This window comes from Salvelinus namaycush, chromosome 13 (assembly GCF_016432855.1).
Source record: "Salvelinus namaycush isolate Seneca chromosome 13, SaNama_1.0, whole genome shotgun sequence".
NCBI lineage: Eukaryota > Metazoa > Chordata > Actinopteri > Salmoniformes > Salmonidae > Salvelinus > Salvelinus namaycush.
In genome coordinates, this window is record NC_052319.1 from 18,949,159 (window position 1) to 18,956,095 (window position 6,937).

A 6,937-nucleotide genomic window follows, 5' to 3' on the forward strand; every position below is an offset into this window, starting at 1 on the left:
GTGCTAATTACCTTCTATAGATCAACATTTCCTGTTTAAAAGTGCAAAGCTGTTATGAGGCTGTATTGAAGGTAGTTTCACACCTTTGCTGTCCTTATATCCATTGCAGGAGCATGCAGAATATCAAGCCACAACATCATTTATGACCTTAACGTGGGTGTGAAGAGGCACTCGCTCTACCCTGAGGTTATGCCTTCTCACTTTTCTCTCTTCTGAAAGAGAGCCTAGCCTATAAGGTTAATGACAACCATTCGTGTGGCAAATTATTTTAGTTTGATGTTGTGGAGGAAAGTGAAAAAAGGGAGTTAGAGATAGAGGACTAGGCTCTAAATACGAGGAAGAGAGATGGCCTTGTGGTTTAGGGCCCTGGCTGTTTTTCTAATTAGTGGTTTTGTGACACAATTCTCTATGTTTTTGTTTTTATAGGGTTTTCAGGGACAGTATTTCCTATACCAGTGATAATTCAACGTTGTTTAAACTTTTACTGTGAGTGAAGTCATATCCTCCCAGACGCGTACTGTACAGAGTACACTTAGAAAAAAGGTGCTATCTAGAACCAATACGGGTTCTTTGTCTGTCCCCATGGGAGAACCATTTGAAGAACCCTTTTTGGTTCCAGCTAGAACCCTTTAGGGTTCCATGTAAAACTCTTTCCACAGAGGGTTCTACATGGAACCCAAAATAGTTCTACCTTAAATCAAAAAGGGTTCTATCTGGAACCATAAAACGGTTATCCTATGGGGACAGCTGAAGACCCTTTTGAAACCCTTGCAGATGCTGTGTGCAGTAGGTAACTATCCCTTCAACCATTGAGAGTTATTCAAGCATAGTTCACCAAACCACTACTGTTACACAAACATACCCTTGTCTTGGAGAACCCACACTAAGATGTCTTCATTCTTATGAGATGTGTGTGTGTGTGTGTGTGTGTGTGTGTGTGTGTGTGTGTGTGTGTGTGTGTGTGTGTGTGTGTGTGTGTGTGTGTGTGTGTGTGTGTGTGTGTGTGTGTGTGTGTGTGTGTGTGTGTGTGAGTTAGAGAGAGACAGAGACAGAGAGAGCAATAGAGAAAGGTGTGGTTGGGGGCTTGTAACGGTTTTCCCTCCACTTCAAACGCCAACCTGCAGTGGAAACTTCCCTTACGCTCACTCTCAGGGTGGGTGTCTACTGTCAAACTCCTTTAAATCCAGGAGCTGCTACTGTAAAAGATGAACGCTGAGGTAAACACTTTCCAAGAGTGCAAATGTAATCATGCAGGAAAAAAAGAAACTCAAACTGAAAAAGTGTGAATTCTTCGATTTATCATACGCTTCTCTGATCTGAAAAACTTTTGACTTCTAATTTTGATAATTTGTTTACACATTTTATTTATTTTTCTGACAGTGTAATGTCCTAGGTACTGTGCAACTCCATTTTTCTCAAATAACACTCCAATTCATCTTATACTGAATAAAAATGTTCAGGACACAATCGATAAATACCACACTCATTCTGCATTACAAACTATATATACTATTGATAAATGAGTAATTGATTACTTTTATTCATGTTATGCATTATAATAATCATTATAATTTATACATTAAAATGTATATGTATTTGGGATTCATTCCTAGCCTTAACCCTAACCCTTATCTTAACCCTTACTCTAAACTTAACCGTAACCTCAGCAAGCATTTGCTTACCAACAGTTAGTTTGTTAATAGCATGATCATCTTTAGAGCATCTACAGACGAACAATGCGGACTATCCAAATAAAGTGTGTCTAATTTCTTTATATCAAAAGTTCTGTATAATAGAAATTAAATGTTGAACATGTATTTTATTTGGTTATGTATCTTTGATGTGACGGAAGTGTATCATGATGGCTAAAGGTGCTTCACATTATCTTGTTTTTATTACCAGTAACTAAAGTGTCATATCACATCAGCAGTCTTTTTGGTATTCAAATCCAAAGAGTGAAACATCTAACCACTTGTTGGAAGTGACTAACATGACCAGAAGTTCACATGCATGACATAGGAACAACGCATCACATGAAAACATAGAATGTCAAACCTCTCTCAATTACATTTTTTTGTTTATTTTCATTCTGAGTGTACAGCAACTTTTAGAACCGGCATTGAAAAACAGTTGCTAGGTCATTTCAGACAAGTCTGGTCTTTACCACAGGAGCGAGCAGCAGAGGCGAATAATGAATCTACAGTACAGAACAGAGCTTACTGCTTATTCCACGTCTCACAAGAAAAAAATTAAATAAATAAACAATAATATATATGCAGTACCTGTCAAAAGTTTGGGTACACCTACTCACTCAAGGGTTTTTCTTTATTTTTACTCTTTTCTACATTGCAGAATAATAGTGAAGACAACAAAACTATGAATAACACATATGGAATCATATAGTAACCAAAAAAAGTGTTGTACAAATCAAAAATATTTTATATTTATGATTCTTCAAAGTAGCCACCCTTTGCCTTGATGACAGCTTTGCACAATCTTGGCATTCTCCCAACCAGCTTCACCTGGAATGCTTTTCCAACCATCTTGAAGGAGTTCCCACATATTCTGAGCACTTGTTGACTGATTTTCCTTCACTCTGCGGTCCATCTCAATTGAGTTGAGGTCGGGTGTTTGTGAAGGCCAGGTCATCTGACGCAGCACTCCATCACTCTCCTTTTTGGTCAAATACCCCTTACACAGTCTGGAGTTGTGTTGGGTCATTTTCCTGTCGACAAAACAAATGATAGTCCCACTAAGCGCAAATCAGATGGGATGGCGTATCACTGCAGAAAGCTGAGTTGCCATGCTGGTTAAGTGTTCCTTGGATTCTAAATAAATCACTGACAGTGTCACCAGCAAAGCACCACCACACCTCCTCCTCCATGCTTCATTGTGGGAACCACACATGCTGAGATCATCCATTCACCAACTCAAATCATCAGAGCAAAGGACAGATTTCCACCGTTTGAAGGTCCATTGCTCATATTTCTTGGCCCAAGCAAGTCTCTTCTTATTATTAGTGTCCTTTAGTAGTGGTTTCTTTGCAGCAATTTGACCATGAAGGCCTGAGTCGCTCAGTCTCCTCTGAACAGTTGAGATGTGTCTGTTACTTGAACTCTGTGAAGCATTTATTTGGGCTGCAATCTGAGGAGCAGTTAACTCTAATGAACTTATCCTCTGCAGCAGAGGTAACTCTGGGTCTTCCTTTCCTGTGGCGGTCCTCATGAAAGCCAGTTTCATCATGGCGCTTGATGGTTTTCAAATTGACTGACCTTCATGTCTTAAAGGTAATGATGGACTGTGTTTTCTCTTTGCTTATTTGAACTGTTCTTGCCATTATGGACTTGGTCTTTTACCAAATAGGTCTATTGTCTGTATACCACCCCTACCTTGTCACAACACAACTGATTGGCTCAAACGCATTAAGAAGGAAATAAATTCCACTATTTAACTTTTAACAAGGCACACCTGTTAATTGAAATGCATTCCAGGTGATTATCTCATGAAGCTGGTTGGGAGAATTCCAATAGTGTGCAAAGCTGTCATCAAGGAAAAGGGTGGCTACTTTGAAGAATATAATATAGTATATATAGAATATAATATAGAATATAATATATTTTGATTTGTTTAACACTTTTGTGGTTAATTCAAGATTCCATATGTGTTATTTCATAGTGTTGATTTGATGTCTTCACTATTATTCTACAATGTAGAAAATAGTAAAAAATAAAGAAAAACCCTTGAATGAGTAGGTAGGTCCAAACTTTTGACTGGTACTGTATATATATATACAATACCTTCGGAAAGCATTCAGACCCCTTGACTTTTCCCAAATGTTGTTACATTATAGCCTTATTCTAAAATGGATTAACTTAAACAAATTCCTCAGCAAGTTACACACAATACCCTATAATGACAGAGCAAAAACATGTTTTTAGACATTTTTGCAAATTCATTACAAATAATAAACAGAAATACCTTATTGACATAGGTATTCAGCCCCTTTGCTATGAGACTCGAAATTGAGCTGAGGTTCATCTTGTTTCAGTCACGCTCCCACTCTGGCGCTCGCGGGCACCAGGATGCCCTTCATTACGTACACCTGTCACCATCATTACGCGCCGCTGCGCGATATTGGACTCAAATGGACTCCATTTGTTGATTACCCCCTCTTTATCTGTCTGCTCCTCACATTATTCCTTGTGTCAGCATTGATGTCGTTATTTTTCCCCTGTCGAAACGCTGTTCCTGTCCTGTTTCATGTCCGTTGTTCTTTAAATGTTCTCCTGGTACCTGCTTTCTAAGGTCTCCAGTGTCGATCCTCACTGTTTCTAAAGATCATCCTTGAGATGTTTCTACAACTTGATTGGAGTCCACCTGTGGTAAATTCAATTGATTAGACATGATTTGGAAAGACACACACCTGTTTATATAAGGTCCCACAGTTGACAGTGCATGTCAGATCAAAAACCAAGCCATGAGGTCGAAGGAATTGTCCGTAGAACTCCGAGACAGGATTGTGTTGAGGCACAGATCTGGAGAAGGGTATCAACAAAAATTCTGCGGCATTGAAGGTCCCCAAGAACACAGTGGGCTCCATCATTCTTAAATGGAAGAAGTTTGGAACCACCAAGACTCTTCCTAGAGCTGGCCGCCCAGCCAAACCGATCAATCGGGGGGACAGGGCCTTGGTCAGGGAGGTGACCAAGAACCCGATGGTCACTCTGGCAGAGCTCTCCTGTTCCTCTGTGGAGATGGGAGAACCTTCCAGAAGGACTACCATCTCTGCAGCATTCCACCAATCAGGCCTTTATGGTAGAGTGGCCAGACTGAAGCCACTCCTCAGAAAAAGGCACATGACAGACCATGAGAAACACAATTATCTTGTCTGATGAAACCAAGATTGAACTCCTTGGCCTGAATTCCAAACTTCACTTCTGGAGAAAACCTGGCACCATCCCTACAGTGAAGCACGGTGGTGGCAGGGACTGGGAGACTAGTCAGGATCGAGGCAAAGACGAACGGAGCAAAGTACAGAGAGATCCTTGATGAAAACCTGCTCCAGAAAGCTCAGGACCTCAGACTGAGTTAAAGGTTCACCTTCCAACAGGACAACGACCCTAAGCACACAGCCAAGACAATGCAGGAGTGGCTTCGGAACAAGTCTCTGAATGTCGTTGAGTGGCCCAGCCAGATCCTGGGCTTGAACCCGATCTAACATCTCTGGAGAGAACTGAAAATAGCTGTGCAGTTGACACTCCCCATCCAACCTGACAGTGCTTGGGAAGAATGGGAGAAACTCCCCAAATACAGGTATGCCAGCGTGTAGCATCATACCCAAGAAGAATCCATGCTGTAATCGCTGCCAAAGGTGCTTCAACAAAGTACTGAGTACAGGGTCTGAATACGTATGTAAATATGATATTTCCGTTTTTTTTATATAGATTAGGAAAAATCTCTAAAATCTTGTTTTTGCATTGTCATTATAGGGTATTGTGTGTATGAATGAGTGGGGGAGGGGGGGGGGGGGATTTTGTCAATTCTAGAATAAGGCTGTAAAGTAACACAATGTGGAAAAAGTCAAGGGGTCTGAACACTTTCTGAAGGCACTGTATATAATGTATTTTTGCTTTTGTCCATGTTTTTTATTATTTAGAGCTCTTAGGCAATATGCAGGCAAATGTGCTGTCAAAAATCTGAAAATAACTGCAATCCCCGCTATAATAATAATAATAATAACAACAATAATAATAATAATGATGATAATTATTAAGTGTTATTAATATATGTTCATGTTGTATCAAAATATTGATTTTAAGTCACAGCCTACTTTATAGCCCATCAGCTTGGTTGATATGCACTTTTTAGTAACAGTTTAATAGGCTAATACAATTCATATTATTATGAGAATTGTATCTACTGTAATTATTCAGTAGCAGTATCACTTTATTATTCTCTTATTATTATTATTACCATCCTATTGTATCCTATTCAATCATTGTTTTCACCATTTACTCGGAATCAAATTGTATTAGTGTTATTTTAGCTAAATGTAATGTCAATATGTTATATGCCAAAGAAACAGGCTGTGAAGTCCTGTAATCGATTGCCGAACACAGACAGGCAGTCAGAGAGAGAGAGATCCGTTTCTCTGTGTTAGACCAAGTTCCCAGAATAGACACTCGCTGACTCTTCTGCTTTGCTTTCTAATATGGAGGAAGTATCGGCGGATTAACTGTTGCTGCCTGCGCCACTACTGTAATATATTACAGTGTGATCCAAGAAAGATATTCCAATGGGTGAAATGTGTAGGCTACTTCTAATTACCGAGCATAGGTGATGGGATTATTCAATCTCCTGCGTTTATAAAGTAAAAAAAGAAAGAAAACCAATGCAACTCAGTGATGATATTTAGCCTACAGGGATGACGGTTACTCTGCTATAATGACATGTAAAATATGCCCGTGGATAAACGCTCAACATCCGACCATTGATTCATCCAGACAATACAATGCGTGCTGCTGTCTCCACGACATCCAGCGAGACAGGGGGGTCTCACGTATGAAAGCCAGACGGCTCGCGACTCAACCGTGATCCGATACCTGTTGATGCAGGAGTGGGGGGTTCTGCGAAGTCTATGACACCATTCGAAATGTTTTTTCCCCAAACAGCAACGACAAGAGAGACACTCTATCATCGTATGGGCACTATAGTTGAGGAGATGTTTTGTCTCTACTGAAATGTATTTCTAACTGCACCTGCGAATATTTTGACAGGTTAGTATGAGACAGCATGTTATCTGGCATATCTCTCTGGGACTGCCTACTGACTCACTCACTCACTCCGTCTTTATCCAATACCTTTTGAATATCCTACGTATGCTTCTCTGATTCTTTAGCCCCCCTCTGTTTAAAATAGGCTGCTCCTTACTCGTTTT